Genomic DNA, 22,037 nt, shown 5'->3' with positions numbered 1-22,037 from the left:
GGGTGCTGCTCCCAGCTTGGTTCCCAGCAGATCCCGCTGCTGCTGCAGGCGTACTTTTTTTTTTACTCCCAAAAAACGTGGCGGGCGGCACACCAGTCTCCTTGGTAACTTGCTTCTTCTGCTCCTTACTGGCAACTTTCTTGCTAGAGGAGCTACGGGGAACTTTTTTTGGGGCCATCTTCTTCAGAGCAGGTCAGAACAGCAGGCCGCAGTTGCACGAGTTGCAGAGTTGTCTGTGGCCAGACGTGACGTCGCGTGACGTTATGCTGCACACACACACCGCTGCAGGACTTCTTCCTGGCACTGGTGGTTCTCTTGAGTCTTGTGCACCTAAAAGCAAAGACAGAGGAACATCAGTTCAGTAATACACCCCAAAAAAATCAAAAAAACACAGAAAAATTAGCACAATCCCATGCCCTCCATGATGTTTAAATTCAAGACACCCCACAGAAAGACTAGGCCTATGCACCACTCAGTACCCCTGGGCATAAAGGTTGAAAGATAGGTAAAATGGTTGCAGACCTAAGAACACTGCCTGCATTCAAAATGACCCCCTCCCTCCCAGCACATGGCCAGGGCCTGTAGCAGCACTCAAAATGGCCCCCACCCACATGGCCTGTCCCCATGAACACCCCAAAAAATCGAAAAACACAGAAAAATCAACACAATCCCATGCCATCCAGGCCCTCCATGATGTTAAATTCAAGACACCCCACAGAAAGACTAGGCACATGCACCATTCACTATCCCTGGTGAAAAGGCCACAACAACAGCCCCAAAAAACGAAAATCACAGAAAAATCAGCACAATCCCAAGCCCTCCATGATATTTAAATTCAAGACACCCCACAGAAAGACTAGGCCTATGCACCACTCATTACCCCTGGGCATAAAGGTTGAAAGCTAGGCAAAATGGTTGCAGACCTAAGAACACGGCCTGCATTCAAAATGGCCCCCTCCCTCCCAGCACATGGCCAGGCCTGTAGCAGCACTCAAAATGGCCCCCACCCACATGGCCTGTCCCCATGAACACCCCAAAAAATCGAAAAACACAGAAAAATCAACACAATCCCATGCCATCCAGGCCCTCCATGATGTTTAAATTCAAGACACCCCACAGAAAGACTAGGCACATGCACCACTCACTAGCCCTGGTAAAAAGGCCACAACAACAGCCCAAAAAAACGAAAATCACAGAAAAATCAGCACAATCCCAAGCCCTCCATGATGTTTAAATTCAAGACACCCCACAGAAAGACTAGGCCTATGCACCACTCAGTACCCCTGGGCATAAAGGTTGAAAGCTAGGCAAAATGGTTGCAGACCTAAGAACACTGCCTGCATTCAAAATGGCCCCTCCCTCCCAGCACATGGCCAGGGCCTGTAGCAGCACTCAAAATGGCCCCCAGCCACATGGCCTGTCCCCATGAACACCCCAAAAAATCGAAAAACACAGAAAAATCAGCACAATCCCATGCCATCCAGGCCCTCCATGATGTTTAAATTCAAGACACCCCACAGAAAGACTAGGCACATGCACCACTCACTACCCCTGGTGAAAAGGCCACAACAACAGCCCAAAAAAACGAAAATCACAGAAAAATCAGCACAATCCCAAGCCATCCAGGCCCTCCATGATGTTTTTATTAAAGAGACCCCACAGAAAGACTCAGTCCACCCACCACTGAGTACCCCTGGGCAAAAGGCCCCAACAACAGCCCAAAAATCGAAAATTACAAAATTGTAGTTGCAGCAACTGTAATGCCCCAAACAAACTTACTTGTGAAATTTCTAATCCAAAAGTGATCCAAAGAAAGTCAAAAAGGCCTCAAATCCAAATATCCAGCAGCATCCACAAAAAGTAATCCTTCCAGCTCCAGATCCAAATGAAAAGTGACAAGGAGATGGACAAAGCACTGGGAGGAGCCTGCTGGACAGGAACAGGAAGTTGGAGACTGTGGGGAACTTCCTTCCTCCCACCCCCCTTCACCCCAAAATGGACTCCTTGCAAAAAAAGTGCAGGCAAATGTCAACCTGAGGAGTTATTCAGATAAAAATCATCATTTTCAGAAGGTTTATGCTGCTTGCTGGTGGATTTCTTGTGCAGAATTGCAAATTTTGTATTTTCGCGAGTGCGAGATTGTTGCTGCTCGCTGCATGTACGAGTTCGCAATTGCGAACTCCCGCGATACGTGATCACGGCGTACTCGCGTTGACAAACTCCCGCTGTGCAAGGTGGCGAGCGCGATGACGTAATCGGGGTCACCAAACTCCCGCGGGATCTCGCAGCAAGATCCAAAATGGCGCAGCACTCGCAAAATATCGAGAAAAACAACTCGGCAAACGCTGAATGACGGTAAGTGAACGCCGCGCGCCGCAAAATTGTATCACCAAGAAAAAAAAATCCGCTGCATGCAAATTTGCTGATTTTCGGTAAATTCGCGAGCGTTCGCGAATTGCGAATTTACCGAAAATCCGCAAAATCCGCGAGCGGAACGGATTTTCCACCCATGCTTAGTCTGGTGTCTTCGGGATTCTTCGTGAGCGGGAGGATGAGCTGTGTGTCGTCGGCGTAGGATACGATGCTCAGCCCATGCTGTCTGACGATGGCGGCTAGGGGAGCCATGTAGATGCTGAAGAGCGTGGGGCTGAGTGAAGCTCCCTGGGGTACTCCGCAGTTGATTCCCGTTGGTTCGGAGAAGAAAGGGGGTAGTCGGATTCTCTGGGCTCTGCCGGAGAGGAAGGATTGGATCCAGCTTAGTGCGGCTCCTTGAATTCCTGCATTGTGTAGTCTGGATGCTAGAGTGTGATGTGAAACGGTGTCGAAGGCTACTGAGAGGTCTAGAAGGATGAGGGCCGTTGTGTGCCCCTGGTCGAGTACCATGCGAATGTCGTCGGTGGCGGCGAGGGGAGCGGTCTCGGTGCTGTGGTTGCTGCGGAATCCAGACTGGGAGGCGTCGAGGATGGAGTTCTCTTCTATGAAGGCAGTCAGCTGGATTTTCACTAGTCTCTCAATGACTTTTGGCCACAAAAGGGGAGGAGAGAAATGGGCTGGTAGTTTTTCAGGTCCGTAGGGTCGTCTGATGGTTTCTTGAGGAGGAGTTTTACTTCCGCCCGTTTGCAGTCATCTGGGCAGATGCAGGATCGGAGGGAGGCGTTGATGGTGTGTCCCAGTTCGGGTGCGATGGCGGTGGCGGCCCTGTGGAAGATGTGTGGTGGGCAGGGGTCTGTAGGGACTTCGGAGTGGGTTCTCTTCATGATGGCTGTGATGTAAGATTATGATTGTCGGTAAGAGAGTGGAACTTTGGGGTGATCGATGGTGACCGTCAGAACTGGGACCGACTCCGACTCCGGTGTCGGAACTAAAAAACCTGGGAGTCTGGCTGGATGCTGGTCTCACTTTCGTCGGCCATACTAAGAAAACAGCAGCTTGCTGTTTTGGCCTTCTTCGGGGCCTAAGACCGGTCCTTAAATTCTTCGATGCCCCAACCAGGCAGCTGGTGATTCAGGCTACAGTTATCTCTCGCCTAGATTACGCCAGCTCCCTCCTGGTGGGGGCCAATCTGGCAGAAATTACCCGCTTACAACGGGTACAAAATGCCGCGGCCAGAGCGATAGTCGGCCTGCCCAGATTCTGCCCTGTTTCCAATGTCCTTCGCTCCTTGCATTGGCTTCATGTGAGGAAGCGAATCCACTTTAAGGTCCTCTGTTTGGCCTTTAAAATTTTGAAGGGAATAGGCCCTCAGATTCTGTCCAACCTCCTGTCTTTTTATGTCCCTACACGCGCTCTACGTTCTCTGGGCCAGGCTCTCGCCGTGGTCCCTGGATTCAGGCTCTGTCGTGCCGGTGGACGCTCTTTCTGTGTCAAGGCTGCAACCATCTGGAACTCCCTCCCGGTTGAAATTCGCCTGCTGGAGGATCTTATGCTTTTTCGGAAAGCTATTAAAACATTTCTGTTTTAGTCATCCTTTTTAGCTTTCCTTTTCTGTCTTGGCCTCAGTTATGCTATGTCCTACCTTGTTACGGCGCCAGGACGCTCCTTCGCTGGAGCAGCTGTGCGCACAACAAATATCGATAACATAACATAACATAACATAACATAACATAACATGCATTCGACTGTCACGGGTTCCAAGGACATGATGGTCGGCTTATCGGAGGTGGTCGGAAGGGGGGTGGTGTTCATCGTTGGTTTGTTAAAGTTGTCGTAGAGGGCTTTTATCTTCAGGTGGAAGTAGGAGCTGAGCTTATCGCAGATTTCTTCGGAAGGTGTGACATCCATGGCTTCTCAGGAGGTTTTTGCAAGCTGCTGGACGACGCTGAACAATTCCTTGGTGTTGGTCGCGTTGGTCTGGACTTTGTCTCTTATGAAGGTCAGTTTGGTGTCTCTTGTGCGCTCGTGGTATTCCTTCAGGGCGCTCTTGTGGTTGTCCCATGCTTCCGTAGTTTTCAGGTTTCGCCTGGTTTTCTCTAGGCATCTGCAGGAGCACCTGGTTTCTTGAAGTTCTGTGGAGAAACAGGCGGCTTTCAGCGGGTGATGTTTGGCGGGGTGGCAGAGGGGTGCAAGCTATTTGACGCAGCAGGTGATCCAGCGGTGGATTCTGTTGGCTCCGGAGTTGGTGTCCGTTGTGGCACTGTGAGGGTCCTGAAGTAGGGTGGTGTTAAGGAGTTCCTCTGTGACTTTACCCCAGTGCCTTTGTGGTGGGCGTAGGGCGGGCTTGGGTGTGGTGGTAGTGTTAAAGGTGAAGTGGACACAGTGGTGGTCGGTCCAGGGGGGCTGGGAGGTGTGGCGGAAGCGGATGTTGGTTCTTCCCGCAAAGAGGGGGTCGAAGGTGTGGCCCACTCTGTGGGTGGGTGTGTTGACGAGCTGCTTCAATCCTTATCGAGGAGAGCAGTGGAGTCGGAGTTGTTGCCGTTGTGGAAGTTTAGGTCACCGAGTAGGATGTAGTCCGTGGAAGTGATGGCGTGGGGTGCGGCGAGCTCTGAAATCATATTTGTTTGGTGGGTGCGAGGACCTGGTGGTCTGTAGATAAGGGTGCCGCGTAGCGTGGTCCTGGGGCTCGTCTGGATCTGGAAGTGAAGGTGTTCAGTGTCGGAGTGGGGGTCACTCATGCTGAATGTGGAGAGGCGGAGGGGGGTCTTGTGTGCGATGGCGAGTCCTCCTCCTGGGTGGTGTGGGTGGTCCTTATCTGGATCTTGTAGCCATCAGGAATGGCAGTGGTGAGGTCGAGACTGGAGGAGTCGTTGGTCCAGGTTTCCGTGAAGAAGGTGATGTTGGGCGAGAGGGTGTTGAGTAGTTCCCAGATGTCAATGTCATGTTGAGGCAGGGAGCGTAGGATGCAGGTCAGGGTTTTGGTGGTGTGTGCGACGGGCGTTTCTACGGTGGTTGCAGAGGCTCTGCCGATGGTGAAGGATTTGCAGCAGGGTCTGCAAGAGAACTGCCTGTGTGTGTTGATAGGTGAAGCTGTCGCACAGTTGGCGTGCCTTCTGGGGTTGAGTGCATGGAGAGTGGTAGGGTTGTACTGGTGAGGCCTCTGCAAACCAGGGGTCCTGGAGCTGGCTGTGGTCGGGTCATGGACGGGCACAGACGGGCTTGCTTTAGGGGCACCCGCTCTGTGCATCTGCTGTGCGACAGCGGCCGCCATTATGTAGGGGAAGGGGGAGGGACAAGTAGCTGGGAGGCGGGAGCGGGGTGGTCAGGGTGAGGTCAGTGGAGATTAATGCAACAGACAAAAGAACAGTGTGGCTGAGACCAGAATAGGGTGGAATTGAACCCTGCACGTAGGGTCTCGCAGGCGACACACAGCACTGCGGAGCTGCCGGGGAGAGTGTGAGCCAGGGACCGAAGTCGGCCTTGGAAAGCATTGCATTCCGAAGAGCTCCTGGCCATCACACACTGTAAAAAGTAGCCTCATTTTCAGAAGTACATACAAGTGGCCTCTGTGCGAAACTTAAACTTAGAGGAAGGTGCATTATCAGCTGCGCTGGAAACACTTTTGGCAAAGGTGTTAAGAAACACCTTATACGTTGTGTACACCTGAAGGAGTTTCTAAAATGTTATTCAAGGGCACTGCCTCTTTTCAGCCCAACCAACTCAGTCACAACTTTCATGTGTCTCTAAGGAATGATGTCTTCCTGCCTCACTATAGCTCCCCACATCGGGCTCCATATGTGTCCATTACAAGAATGCCCTTCTGCTCAATGATCACAAGCAGAGGGTCAGTGGGACAATCAAGGAATGGTGAACGGTCAGCTTCCATCGCTTTCTGCAGTTGTGGAAAAGCAACCAGTTGGCATTTTCTAGACCCCATTGCACAAGTCACTATCATCACGGATGCCTACCTTTGCAGGTTGGGGGACATCGCAACCTAATGAACATACAGGAAGTGTGAGCCCCCAACACATGGGGCACCACATCAGCACCTCAACTTCATTGCTATAGATTGTGCTCTCAAAGCCTTCCTTCCAGTCATTTAGGGAAAAGTAGTCCAATGTGACTGCAATGTACTATCTCCAAAAACAGGGCAGCACTCACTGTACTCTGTCACCAGATAACCTCCTGGAGGAGTATCTTTAGGGATATAGACCAACTTGGCAGACCTGCTCAGAAGGACACATCAACAAGTCCTCGAGTGGGGACTCCACCCACACCTCGTACACCAGTACTTTCATGTTGTGGCACTCTACAAACTCATCTGTTTCCTACAAAAAAAATGCAAAATACCAAACTTCACCTGCAGGTTCGCAAACCCACAGTCCAATAGCAATGCACTACAGATAAGTTTCTCTGAGATCTTTGTTAACAGTTTTCACCTCTCCCACTTCTTACACATGTGGTGTGGAAGATGAGGCAAACATCTCAAGCCCTAATACTAGTACCCCACATTCCAGACCACACTGGTATTCAACCCTCCTCGAGCTCGAGATGTCAATCAGCCCCAGCGAGAAGCTTTCCAATAGGCTGGACCGTCTTATGAGGAAGCTAATCAGACCCAGAGAGACCTCAATCTGGCAGTCTGGCGCCTGATGACCACACATTCTACATAGCAAAATAGAAGAGGTTTGTCCATTATGGTATCCCCAAACACCCAGACCCCTTAAATCTACAGTCCAGGACACCATTTGAATCGTGCTCCATCTGCAAAAATCAGGCCTCGTTTACACTTCAATCTGGCTCCATTAACCAGCTTTAGCCGCTCACATGCAAAATAGAGAAGATTTCTACTTTTTCTGCATCCCTGTATTTAAGGCCTTCATGGAGGGCCTCCAGAGGACCATCCCTCCCAGAGTTCCCTGTTCCCCAGCATGGAACCTAAATGTGGTCCTTACGAGACTCATGGCCTACCCCCTTGGAGTCCCTCCACTCTTGCTAGCTCTAGTTCCTCTCCTGAAAAGTAGCCTTCCTTGCAGCTATAATATCTCTCAGACACATCCGTGATTTTGAGGCACTCTTACATTATAAGAACCCTTCAGTCAGGTCCACAAAGAAAGTGTCATGCTCAGAACCGACCCAAAGTTCCTCCCCAGTTTTCTATCCCTCTGTTTTTCTCAACTAAAACATAGAGCTCTAGGTCTTTCCCCTCAACCAAACATGACAGCAGAGAGAACCCTGTTCAATGGGCTCTCATGTAACACATTGACAGGAGCAAGCCAAGCCCTTCTGAAAGGTTGCCCAGCTTTTTGTAGACTTTGCCAAAACCTTCAATGGCCAGCCTATTTCCAAAGCTGGTATCACTAAGTGGATAGTCATTTGTATCAAAATCTGCTATCAGGAAGACAAACAAGCCCTCCCTGTTACCACCAGGACATTCTCTACAAGTCAATATGCAAAAAAGCAGCAACCACAGCCTTTCTAGGTAATTAGCAGCAAGCTGACGTATGTAAGGCAGCTACTTGGTCAACCCCATACACTTTTACCAAGTGCTACTGTGTGGATGTCTTAGATCGACAACAGGCAATGGTTGCCAGACAGTCCTAAGAACTTTATTTCAGACATCTGCATTATCTACATGCCACTTGCAGGGGGTACGAGCTAACATTCTATGAAAAGCATGTGCATCTACAGCTACACTTGCTACAAACAGAAATGTTACTTTCCGTGTAAGCATCTGGTCATAGTGTGTTGTGCTGTAAATTCACATGCGCCCACCCTTCTCCGCTGAAATGTGGGGCTGTACTTGCACATCTCATCTTTATGAACAAACTTCCTTTCACAATACACATTTTGAAAAATAAATTCTCCCCTTTTTTCTCGCCCTCTGCATGCTTGCCCTGTGTGGTCCTGAACGGCCCCACCCTGACCATATACTACATGTACTGGATCCCTTCACCTTATTTTACTGTGCTTTACCCCTTTACAGCCTCTGTTTCCATCTCTTTATCCTCCGCTATGCAACCAGTTTTTTCTCTCCTTTTTTCTCTCCAGCTGCACTCTTCCTTTGGGTGACCTCGAACTGCCCCATATCATCCCCATCATGTATTCCATTTAGTGGCTCTGCTCTCCTTCTTTGCTGTGCTCTCCCTCTTTTAACAGCCTGTTTCCCTCTGTATGTCCCACCCACTCTTTCTGCCCCTTGATTTTTCTACTCATAGACCACCCCGCTGACTACTATTTTGTACTTATCAGCCCAGTAGCTGTGTACTCTAAGGGGCCGATTCCAATGTCGGACAGACCAGAGTCCATCCGACATTGATTGGGAACTGGAACCGAACGACCTCCTGTCGTTGGTTCCAACTCAGCAAGTAGGATGCGACTGAACCCTGTTCGGTCACAATCCTACACTTTACAAGGGGAGCATGCATTCCAAATGGAATGCATGCTCTCATTGTGAAGAGCAGAGGTGCTGTTCATCCCTGCACCCGGTGGCAGGCACCTCAAGGTGCCTGGCACCGGGTGCAGAGATAAACAGGGGGGCACCGTAGGTGCCATTAGGCCGCTCTTCGATGGCCTTGCACCCACGGGGCCATGCTAGGGGCCCCAAATACAGATTACCAAAGCCTTTTTCATTGTCGAAACAGGCCGGCACAGAAAGGCTGTGGGAATCTGCCATCGTAATCCCTGTGCTGGAAAGAGCCGGTGAGGGATTACAAAGTCTTTCCGAATGGCGGACAGGCTCTCCAGACCTGTTGGATGCCATTCAGAAATCCAATTCAGATTCTCTTCCGACCGACACCATCAAAATAAGTCAGTCGTAAAGGAATCTGATCAGCAGATTACGATAAGTCTAAAGGGCCACAACGGTCCTCCCTGGGATTCCCCGGGTATCTATTTATTCAGAAATGTGTGGGTTTGGTAGGTTTCCCTTGATGGCCGGCGAGCACGGGGCCAAAAACCCAGGTGAGCCCACCCTTGCAAAACCAGGTTGTTTGGTAATAGGCAATTTTGATGTCGTCTCAATACGTTTTGGGCCCCTGCCTTTTGCCGTACTTGGGCCTCCCACACGAGTGAGGCACCATTTTTATCGGAAGTCTTTGGGGAACGTGGGGTAGGTGGACTTTTGTGGATCCACGCAGATTCTAGAACTTTCCACGACAGACATGTGAGGAAAATCTTTTTTTTTGGGACACATTTTTAGGTTTGTAAGAGATTCTGGGTAACAGAACCTTGTGAGAGCCAGTCAAGTTACCCCATCCAGGATTTACCCGAGTGTCTCGTTTGGAAAAATGTACAGTTTTGCTAGGTTTCCCTATGTGCCGACTGCACTAGGGCCCAAAATCGACAGGTAGGCATATTGCTAAAAACAAATCAGTCCCTAGTCTGCTTTCTGCCGCCCTGGGGGGATATTGGGGGTGGGTTTGCCCTGATATGCCCCCAAGGGGGTCAAAAACACTGTGGCTATTTGCTTGGGGAGGAGGGCATTGGTATGCCCATTCTGGGCAGCCCCCACCCCGACACATAAAAAAGACAGCGTAATCATTGGCGTCTAGTGGGCTTTTTGCCCGGGGGGGGGGGGGCAGATTAGGAGCAACTGCCCCGATTTTCCCCCCAGGGGGGGCATAAAGGCTGTAATTGTTGCAGGTGGGGGTGGGGGCATTGGCATGCCCATTTTGGGCAACCCCCACCCTAATTAAAATTTGCCCAAAACAATCCCTGGCGTCTAGTGGGCCTTTAGCCCCCCGGGCGGGCAGATTGGCGGCCACTGTCCCATCTGCCCCCCAGGGGGGGCAGAAAGCCTACTAGACGCCAGGGATTTTATTGAGCAAATTTTAATTAGGGTGGGGGTTGCCAAAAACGGGCATGCCAATGCCCCCACCCTAAAAAAAATTGCCCCAAAAAATCCCTGGCATCTAGTGGACTTTTTGCCCCCGAGGGGGCAGATTGGGGGCTACTGCCCCATTCTGCCCCCAAGGGGGGCCAGGAAGGCTGTCATTTTTGCAGGTGAGGGGATGGGGGCAAGGGCATGTCTGTTTTGGGCAGCCCCCACCCTAATTCAAATTTGCCTAAAAAAAATCACTGGGGACTAGTGTGTTTTTTGCCCCCCCGGGGGTGCAGATTGGGGACTAATGCCCCCATCTGCCCCCCAGGGGGAGCAGAAAGCCTACTAGACGCCAGGGATTTTTTTGAGCAAATTCTAATTAGGGTGGGGGTTGCCAAAAACAGGCATGCCAATGCCCCCACCCCCTCCCCTGCATAAATTACAGCCTTCCTGCCCGCCGGGTGCCTTTCTAAAAATTACTTTTCTGTAATATTTTTCAAAAATCTGAATTTGCCATTGTACTGGATAATTAATATCTATTTAAATTAATTATATGATTCTTTTTCTTAATGGTCCTATTCCTGAGATACAGTATTAGTGTTTTAATCTGTACTCTGGTTTTCTATATAAAATAGCTACGCCTGTCACAGTGAAAATAGCGTTTATGGCCATGTCACTATAAGGACATAGTAATATTAATTTTTTACATGTCCCAATTGTCTTTTTTTTATCTTTTCACAGCTGTTTTGCGTAATTATTGCCCCGCCAGCTCCTGCATGACTTTAAGGGTGTGCCTGCACTTGCACTTTGCCCCTAGGCAAAGTCACCGTTCCACTCCCTGCCTTGCACATGGTCACTGTGCTGCTGGGGAAGAGCCTCCAGCCCCGCTGGCTGTGCTAACTAAACGGCACAACATTTTTCATCCAAACAACCTTAATATAATTCCTGTAGTGTCTTTTACCTTACCGGAATGCGCTCATTAAGACATCTCTTTCACTCAGGGCGCCGACCTTCGAGCAAACAGTAAGTGCCTGAGGCAGACAGAGACTTTAAGGTAGTCAAAAAGAGAAAGACTACCTTATGAATTGCTGGAAGTGCGAGGGCACGGGAAAGGAAGGCTGTGATTTAATCAGGGCTGAAACGAGGAGAGACGATGATTAGGTATTGGGAGTACCATGCTGCAAACGACAGAGGAAATCAGTTAGAACTTTTCTTTCTCTGTCTTGAACCCTGCGGCATGTAATGACTTACCTGCACCTCTTCACTAAATTTCCAGTCATTCATTCTGCAAATAAACCATGGCTGTTTGCGCACGGTTATTCAGACTACTTGTAAAACGAACCTAGTGACATGGGGAGTGGTCATTCAGTCAACTTCAGCTAATCCATGCTGGGGTCAGAGCTTTACAAAAGACAATGAGAAAATGAGAGTGCAGATCAAGTAAAGGTGTGACTAAAAAAGACAGAACAATCAGTAAGTGTGCCACATCGCTGGAAGTGACAATAAATGCGATTCGGTGGGGAGTTTCACTCAGCAACATCAGCAGTTGAATGTTTAGCTCATTATTCTGCGTCCGGAAGGTCTAGGCCCTTTCAAAGCTTTTAAAAATGATGCTGTTATCCAACAGCGCTGACATTCATTAAATCTACGTTGGGAAGGCCGGAGATGGGTGGTGACAGGCTTGTGTCACTCAAGTTGTGCACAGTTCATTCAAGCATTTGCAGGTGCACCACCAGTACGCTCCCTACCACCAATAAATAGAGACCCTAACTCATGCTGGCCAGGGATCAGCTTTCCAATCGCAATAAACAATCATTGGATTCCAGGCAATGGCACAATCCTTGCACAAGACGTTTCGAAAAATGTATTATATGCTGAAGCCCATAAAACCATATTCATTCATCCTCGTAGTTGTTCCCTCACTCCTCTGTCCCTGGACTAGAAATTCCATCTTTGCCTCTTCGGTACCTGTTTAGAATCATAACAGACTTAATGGAGTAGCCAGAAAAATGAAATACCCTCCTCTTTGAATCATATCCCGAATGGCATAGAATAAGCAAGTTAGGTTGTTTGAAGAGGTAGTTCTGAAAACAATGTGGCCAAACGGTGCCCATCCTTTTCTCTGTACTTCCTTCTCTTCATTTATCTCTCCTTCTCTTCATTCACTCATCCTTTCCTTCACCATCAGTCCTTTCAATGTCCAGACTTCCTGCCTTCTCTCCATAAATCCATCCTTCTCTGCATTCTCACCATTCCTTCCCCACTCCCTCTTTCTTTTACGCCCTCTTTCCTCTTCTGTGGTCCTGTTGCATGTTTCCCCCAACCTGCGGTTCCACCGTGCTATTGTTTTGAGACACATGCCTCCAGTCAAAGGAGCTACAGCTCACACGTTGAAAGTTTTATGTTATACATACTGCCAACCACCCACCCTATCAAGCTGCTAAAGTAATGGGTACGTGTTGTCCCTGTACAGACCCTACAGCCCTCTGCCAGCATCCTTCTCAGCTTTGCCACTGCATCATCAGGCAACCAGAACCTCTTACCCCCATTACCTTCCCATTGTGAACATTTTAGGTGACCATCTATGAATGATTTCTGCAAACTCTAGTTACACAGTATAGGTCTGGAGAGGAGATGGAACTACTATGGGGGGAACAACCTTTATAACGCAACTTTTAGCACGCAGTGCTATTACAACACAGACTTTAAAACGAAAACCATTACAACGCATTACACTGGGGGGCGCTCTAGGATAGGGAATAGTTTTAATTTACTATCCAACACCTTCCCTAGTGTCCACGGGGACTGGTGTTGGAATAGTAAATTAAACTATTCACGATCCAGCACCCCCCCAGTGTAATGCATTGTAATGGAATGCGTTTTACTATGGAGAATAATTCATTTGGTTGCCTCTTAAAACCAGCCAGACGCTCAACATCCATTGGGCTTTGGGGAATCCGCCGCTGCTATGCCCCCAACCCTTCCACTCCCCATCGTGTGTCTTAGCCTTCAAAGGCACACATAATTATTCAACTGACAAACGGGAAGCCGTTGGAGATGGGGCCTCAGAGACAGCAGCCTCGTACAAAGAAATGTGCAGTTCATCCACAGGTTGAAGTGCACAAACATGCTTGGGAGATGTGTTAAAATAATCCATGGGAAATACATTCTTGTATGTTATGAAAGTTGGAAAATAAGATCACTGCAAATGTCTATGAGTGTAACAAATCACATACCTGAATTCTGGTTTAGGAACTTGGGAAGAGTGGTGAGTATTTGTAGTGATAAGAGTCCCCATCCTGGACTAAAAGGACTGAAAATTGTACTACATACACTATGGCTGCTACAAAACATACGAAGAGATTTAGGCCCAGATTTACTGACACTTTTCTCCTGATTTGCATCACAAAAGTGATGCAAACCCAGCACAAAGGGTTGTGATGGGATTTACTTTTCAAAGCAAATCGTGATTTGTGTTGCAGTGTTGCCTGGAGTAAGTCAAAGTAGTGCTATGTACTATTTTGTGCTACTTTACACCAAGGCAGCACACTATTTGTGGTACACGGGCATGCCCATGTAACTACCTGTAGGAAGGTAGGATCCTTCTGCATGGTTATCCCCACTGTTTGGCCTGGTGCTAAGAGGTTATTGACAAGTCTGACTGGGATCCTGCTAACCAGGACCCCATTCAATCTGCTTTCTCCCTAAAATAGGTATGTTCAGTACTTAGGTACATCCCAGATTAGAAACGGGGGTACCCTTTCCAGTCCCTAGTATATGGTACTAAGGTAGCCAGGGCATAGGTACTGCAGATGTCCCCCATGGGCTGAAGCATGCATTATGCCACCCATGGAAGACCATTCAAAATGGAACTACAGGCCTGCCATTGCAGCCTTTGTAAGTTCGTGCTAGCACCACTTACTAAAAAATATAGGTTTCCTATATCTAGGGTCACTGCACTTAAAACCTATAAGTCATCCCTATAGCAGGCCTTTTCCATCCAGAAGGCAGGGTGCTTGGTTGTAAGTGTGAGGGTGCCACTGCATGAGCAGGACACCCCTACAGCCTACAGAGTCCATTCTCCCAGGTTGTAAGTGAAGCAGCCATATATACAGGGGCACCGCATAATTAAGCGATGACCATCTCGAAAACAGCTGCAACGAATCCTATCATGATTGGTATCAAACATGTTGGAATCATAGCCCTACACCGTAGACGGTATGAGAGGTATGATTCCAAGTACTGGAATAGCCCTGCGTTAGGCTCTCAGTGCTCCCGGTACCAGGTTTCTTGACCCAAACTGCACAAAATGGTTGCTGCCGACCAGAGATACGATTCTACCCTCCTGCTGCTGAGCCAAGCTTGATCATGAGAAGGCAGAACAATAGGCATCCTGTCACAGGGAGGTGTGACCACCTCTCAGACAGGATTTAGTGTATTGGGGCAGGATGGGTCTGCAAGAGGGGCACAGTTGGTGTCCCTATGCAAAGTCCAGACCTGAATTGTCCCAATCCTTTCCTTAGGGTACTTAAAGGCTAACCTGTGGGTGGGGTCCCTAGATTCGTCGTGGGACAAGATTCAGATCAGACACCACATCTTCTTCGACTGTCTGGGCACTCTGGACTTCGCTGGACTTTGTTTGGGCTCGACTTCGTCTCCCTTCCACTCTGCTGCATCGTCTGTTCCTGTGTACCATACAGGAACCTTCCTAGGCCTGTGGGCATCAAAGACACCTGAAGGAATCTCCCTCGGAGTGAAGGAATCACTCCCCTGCATTTGCAGGCACTGCAACTAAGTCAACCAGTCTGCTGATCCTGACCTCCTCCAGACTCTGTAAGCTTCTGCAACACAGGTGGTAGTTTTCCACAGCTCCAGGGGCCTACCCTGCCCTCTCACCAAGTTTGAGGCCAGTATCCCTCATGGGGGTTGCAAAAACTGAACCCCGGTGCACCGCATGAACTTGCAGTTGCAAAGGCTTGTTGATTTCCTTCCAAGAAGATCTTCGGGCTCCAAGTAGCCCGTCCTCGAGCACCTCCAGTGATCAGAAACTTGAGCCCCACAGCATCGTTGTGCATTGTGGCCTGCATCTTTTGGTGAGCTGCTTGAGGTCCTCTCGCTACTCCAGTGCCTTTGGGCTGTGGGGCCATTTGAGGGTCACCTTTGCTTCTTTTGGGCTCTCTTGATTTCTGGGGTCTGCCCTGACTCCCCTGCTTTTGGTGGGTCCCCTGGACCTTGCTGGTTCCAACATTGCACCTTCTTCGACTTCTGCGTGGGTTGCAGTGCCAAGGCTTGTTGGTGTTTCTGCCGGACAATGACCCCTCAGCAATAGACATCCAACGTAGTACAGCTCGTGCACGGCTCCTGGTAATCCTCAGAATTGCCTGGTCCTCACAGCTGAAGAGTCAAGGTCATTGTCATCTGTCCTGCAACACCCAACATCAGAGGGCATTTGCCTTCCAAGTCTCCTGGTCACTCCTGAGTTACATAGACTCTGTCACCTCTGCTTGTAGGTACCTCTCAACTAGAATACACCTTCAGGTTCCACTGGACACTTTCTCCTCTTCCAGCTGCGGCACTTTCCTGAAGTCCTCCAGTTTGTTCGACAGCGGTTTCTAACACCACTTTACACCTATGCATCCGTCTTCACTGGCGTAGGTAACATGAGTACTAGGGATTCCACGGGAGGGGTGTCTCCCCAACCTTCTGTCTACCATGGGGTTTCTTCAGGGTCCTTAATCTTTAAAAATCAAACCGCAGCTTTCACATAGAATTGTACGGAGCCCGCAGTCGTGTTCCCAAATTGCACAAACTCTCCCTGGGGTCCCTATCTACTCACCTTGGGTGGTTCCTTGGGTCAATGGAAGCGTCACCCCATCTGGGGGCCTCCTTCTGAGCTCAGCAGGAACCCACGACCACACTGGTGTGGATCTAAATGTTGTTGTCTTTGTATAATGAAACATATCAATAAAGTTTGTAGATATATCCAAGGACTTGTTTATTTCAGTTTCTATATTGTACGTTTCATATTCATCTTGTGAATGTCAAGATAAATCCATCAATGTACAAAAAAATTAATTAATATCAGCGTGTCTCTCAATGCATTTCGGGCATCATAGTGCCCTTCATCAGGAAAGAGTGTCTGAAGGATAAATGAACGATATTAACATGAGTAGAGCCACATGTGAGTAGAGATGAATAGTCATCAGATTGTGCAACTTGTTAAAAAAAAAACTTGTGAAAATATACTAGTGCAAAATATAAAAAGCTGTCATGCTGATATGAAAGATACGACAGTGCAATGTGCAACGTGAGCAAACTAAAAAACCGAGGGTGATGAACAGTGATGAGATCAAACAAACTCCTGTGAGTGTCAAAAGGTTGTGAAAAACAAATGCGGCTTAAACCGTGAGGTTACCACCAGCCAGTCCAAGCGTGTATGGCATGAATTAAAGAAAAGATGATGTGATCCATCTTTTAAAAATGCTGGTAAACAAAGCCGCACAGTGCATCAATAAAGTAAGCAAAAAGTGATATGGCATGCGATATAAAGAATGAAGTATTTAGTGAAAACAGATTATGAACGGCGAGAAGCCTAAACGGTATCTGGTGAAGCAAACACATACTTACTTCTACATCAATGTTATGACTTCTATGTCTTCTCGACTTTGTCCTGACCCGAGTCGTGGTTCTTATGCCACTTTCTTAGTATATGGTTTGTTCCCCCCCAGGGCCTACTGTGAATTCTGTGCTATTTACTGTGTTTCTTTGCAAAGTATTGTATGTATTGTGTTTATCTCTGGGTAGGAGATATCTAAACATGTTAGAGAGTATTATATGATAAATACATATTTTTATAAATACCTTGTGTGGTTCTTTTTCATTGAATCTATACTATAAGATTGCATTCTGGTAAAACAAGCTGCTTTACACTCCTTCTAGCCTAAGGCTGAAGGCTGCTCTCCACAGCTACCACTTAGAGAGCTTCTAAGGTTGTCTAAAACCTCCTAAATCACCATAAGGGTTGTCTGGACTGGTGCAAGGTGTCCACTTACATTAGTGGACATCATATACCAGGCCAGCTTCTCAAACACCGAAGAGTTTTGACGCAAATCTCCGTCTACTAACACTGGTAGACAGAGATTTGCACCAAAAATGTATGCCTCCTTGAGGCAGGCGTAGTAGTGGAGTAACTTTAAAAAGTTGTTGTATTTTTCCAATATGCATGTGTACTGCACTGTACTGAACACATACAAAGTGTGGAAAGTATTGAAGCATAGTTTTTGTCCAGGAAGGGTCCCCTACCAGTATAAAACCTATGCTTGACACTACACATACTCCCTTGAACAGTGGTGCAAGGATGATTGAATGGTGCAAGGTAGCCTAAAGTGTGCCAGCATGAGAACAGTGCCAGGATTGGGTATTGCAGTTTTCTCAGTCCAGGCCTTCAAAGGTAGAAGGCATCCAAGTGTGGAGGATGTCTTGCGGCAAGTCAGAAAGGTAAGTAAAAGTGTTTTAAATTATGTTAATACCACCTGTATTTTGCCTGCCTCACCACTCTAAATACATGCCAGCCACCACTGCTGATACCCAATTGGCATGAATTAACTTACTTATAAGCCCCTAGTCTATGCTACATGGGTACCCAGGGCCTGTAAGTCAAAGTGTCCCTCATGGACTGCAGCACCTATTGAGCCACCATGAGTAAGACAAAGTAAAACGTCTCCCAACCTGCCACTGCGGACTGGCAGAGCAATTTTAAAGTGCTAATTCTACTTTGCCATTTATGACACAGTCCAGACCTCCCTTTTTAATATAGATAAGTCACCCTTATGGTGGGGCTGTTGAGCCCTAAGGCAGAGTTCTGCATATTAAAAATTAGGACATGTGTTTCTATATATCCTAATTGTAAAAAACACAAATTGTTGTTTTTGCTATGTAAAGCTGGTATCCCCATTGGCAAGTACAGAGTTACACGCTGACCACTCAGCTATGCTAACATCTGAAAGGGACTACTAAAGTGGTATTTCAAGATATCAAAATAATCATTGCATTACATCTGACTCAATGCCCAAGTTGAACTTAATGTGACTTTTAAGTAAAAGGCAACTTTAGAAAGTTGGCACTCTGTTGGCCACGTTTTCTAGTGGCCATTTACGGTTAATGGCCACGAGACACCCTACTGCCCTTCTGAGGAGGCATGTGAATGACTTCCGGAAAGGAAAATATAGAGCCTGGTGTTGGAAGAGGTGTTACCTCTCCCTGGTAGAAAGTCAAACAGGGTAGAAGCCCAAAATGCTAGCTACAAAGGGGAAGCCGACTTTGATGGGCAAATGGAGGACCCACATGAGAGGGGCTACTCTTCTGTTCTGGTAGACAGGTAGGCATTGGAGATAGAGAGGGGGACAATGTTGCCAAGCCAGTTTTCCAGTGGGCGTACAGCCCTTAGGTAACCACACCACAAGGGTGGGCTACAAAATTCCACACATCGAGAGAAAACTTCTGCCATTTTTAGAGCAGATAAAATATTGGACTCTGGGATAGCTAGATGCCACACATTGCAGAAAGTCATCATCAGACGGGAGGGGACCTGGCAGCCCAAAGGCTAGTTGTCACTGCATCCTCAAGAGCAAGTTTATGTAGAAAAGTGGCACCCATGGCACCCAGACCTCAAATCACTTCTGCACTGGAGAGAGGACTGAAAGAAAAACTGTCTTTCTGTTCCATGGACCCAGCAAAGAGAGGCTGCTTCAAAGACTGGACATTCAAAAGTTGCTCTCCAGTCTGTTGTACACAGGAGAGTCAATGGAGTACATTTTGGTCCCCCAAGACGGACACTAGCCTCAGTTAAAGACAACTGCTGCTTTTGCTGTGACCAGAAGACCAGTGGCAACTGGGTTTTGGCTAGACTCTGCCTGGACTTCGAGGGACATCACCTCCGTAGCCAAAGTCACCCCAACATGTACATGGACTGAAGTCTGGCCCCAGAAAGACCCCAGTCAACCGGATCAGCATCCAGAGCATCCTGTGTCCCTTTCATCAGGATCACTCCACTGATATCTATGGTTGTTTGCCCACGGAGAGTGAAACTGGACTGGAGATTGCTTTGACCGCAAAGTAACTGTCCTGCTATGCTCCCCTGGCCCTTGCTCCTTGCCGGAGTTGGTTGACCAAAGCGGGCCGAAGTAACTGAACACAACTTTACTAAAGTTTTCTAAAGTTTTCAAAGTAACCACTAACTGCAGTAGTTTCCAATGCTGTTTGCGATTGAAGTGAAAAGCAGTGATTTACTATTTGCTTGATAATTTGTGTCTCCAGAACTCTCTGGTGGAATCTGTCCATTTTGGTGTCTAAAAATTAATAAAAAATAAGATCAATTTTATATGTTGGTGTCAGATTTTTTTGCGTAGCATTTCTTTCTTGTTCCCTTGTTTTGGTACTCCTAAATTCTTCACACTTGTTCCTTCGTTTAAGCCTGACTACTTGAAGCCATTGCTATCCAGAGTTGGGCTAATGTTTTACAAATGAGCCTGAATGGACCCAAGACAGGTTTGTGAGTTTATTACATGGTGAGGTCGCACAACAATACCATGTAATAAACCTCATTTCGTCACATATAGCTTTTCAATATAATTAATGGGTGCCTTTATGCACTAAACACAGGTGCCTTTATGCACGAAATTCATCAAATTTAGATGAAGAAATTGAACAGAAATAATACATTATGACTCTGTCCTTTTGGAGCCAGACAAGTGTTACCTGTAGTGTTTAATTTGAGCCGGTGGTGGCAGGTGGGGCCCACTGACACTCCTTTTTGGGGACCAGCACCTATTTTTCCTCAACAAACTTTGATCCAGAGCAAGAGAGAAAAAAACACAAAAGTGGGAAAAGAAGGACTAATAGAAGGTAGGATAAACAAATATAAAAGTAGAAACCACAGGTGACAAAAACCCTGCAAGAGTGAGATAAAGAGTTAGGAAGTGACTGATAGTGGATTCAAGAGGAATTAGGGGGAATCCAGATCTTGCAGCCTTGGTATCCTGACCTTGAATAACTCAGGCCTCAGGCTTCTTAATTAAACTTGATGCATTATGTAGGGATGTAGGATCCATGTAGCATGATTACTCCCACTTTTTGCCTGGTGTCAGTGTGTTTTTGATTTAGTCTGCTGGGGTCCTGATTATCAGGACCATAGCAACTGTGCTTGCTCCCCTAAATTGTCATGGTAAGTACTTTGGTACCTTCACAATTGACTCCTGGTGCACCCCTGTAAGTCTCTAGTATATGGTAAAGGTATCCAGGGCATAGGTATACCAGGGTTCTCCCATGGACCGCAGTATGTATTGTGTGTCCCATGGAAGTCCACTCAAACTGTGACTACAAGCCTGTCCGTGCAGCCTGCGTGAGTTGGTGCTTACACCTCTCACAACAGATATGCGTTTCCTTATATCTGAGGTCACTGCACTTAAAACCTATAAGTCACCCCTATGGCAGTTTCTTCAGTCCTGATGGCAGGGTACTTGGTTACAAGTGTGAGGGTGCCCCTGCATGAACAGGACACCCTACAAACCCTGGAGTCGATTTTCCAGGTTTTGTAAGTGCGGTCAGCCATTATTAGACACATAGTGGACATCAGTCATTACAAGATCTCTAACTATAGGACATCAGTCATTACAAGATCTCTAACTATGTAGTGGCTGCACTGAACCTGGTCATGTTTGGTATCAACTGTGTTGGAATCATACGCCACCACTGAATCCAGTGTTGGAAGTATGATCACATGTACTGGAGGGCTCCCTAAAGAACCCTCCTGTACTCATGGTACAGGGAGCAGCATTAGGTTGCTAGCAGACCCTTTCAGGGTCTGCAAGCAACCTAGTGCTGCTGTCAACCACAGACACGATTCTACCCTCCTGCTATTTAGCCAAGCTTGAGAAGGGGAATGGTTCCTGTCACAGGGAGGTGTGACCCCCGTCCCAGACAGGACTTAGTGAATTGGGATCGGGTGGGGTGCTTGCCAGCGCCACCAGACTCCTTTGAAGGCACATTTGATGCTCTCCTTGCATTCTCCAGTTTGAAGCAGTTCAGGAACCCATGGCTCCCATTTTGGTACACAACTGAACAAAGGGTATGGGAGTATCCTCCTTTCTGTCAAGCCCCGCCTGTGGGAGGGACTCCTGAGTCGTTCCAACCCTTTCCTTAGGGTACTTAAGGGCTCCACTGTGCGTGGGTCCTCAGATTCGTTGTGGGACAAGACTCAACCCTGAAGCTATGTCCCTCTTCAATCGTCTGGACATAGACTTCATTGGACTTTGACTGGAACCAAGACTACACCAAGGAAGACTCCTGGGGGCAGATTTACAATAACTGGCGCATCCCTGCATAGCAGCAGGGATGCTCCAGTTTTTGTGCGCCTCAACTACGCCACCCTGGATGCGCCGCATTTACAATGCGGCGCACCATGGGGCAAAAACGGCCCAGATGCGTCACACATCTGTGCCGTAAAAGTGGCGCATTGCTGGAGTTGCAGCTCTCCAGCAATCCTCTGGGGGCCCTATCTCCACAATGCTGCGTCAACCCTTACTCCTGCTTCAAGCAGGCGCAGGGTTTTGACGCAGCATGGGCCTAAAAGTGACTGAGTGAAATCTTGTAGATTTCACTCAGCCACTTTAGGAGGCGTTCCTGAGCCGGAACGCCCCCCCCTGCGCAGGAACACCTCCTTCTGGAGCAGGTCTTTACAACGTGATGTATCTGGGAGTAAAATACCCCGCAGCATGGCGCATCTTTTGCTCCGCTGCTGCATCACAAAAGTGACGCAACGGCGGCGTAAAAGAGGCGCAAGGGG

Source organism: Lissotriton vulgaris, chromosome 1_1, assembly GCF_964263255.1.
Source record: "Lissotriton vulgaris chromosome 1_1, aLisVul1.2, whole genome shotgun sequence".
Taxonomy (NCBI): domain Eukaryota; kingdom Metazoa; phylum Chordata; class Amphibia; order Caudata; family Salamandridae; genus Lissotriton; species Lissotriton vulgaris.
Note: the sequence above shows the minus strand (reverse complement) of the source record.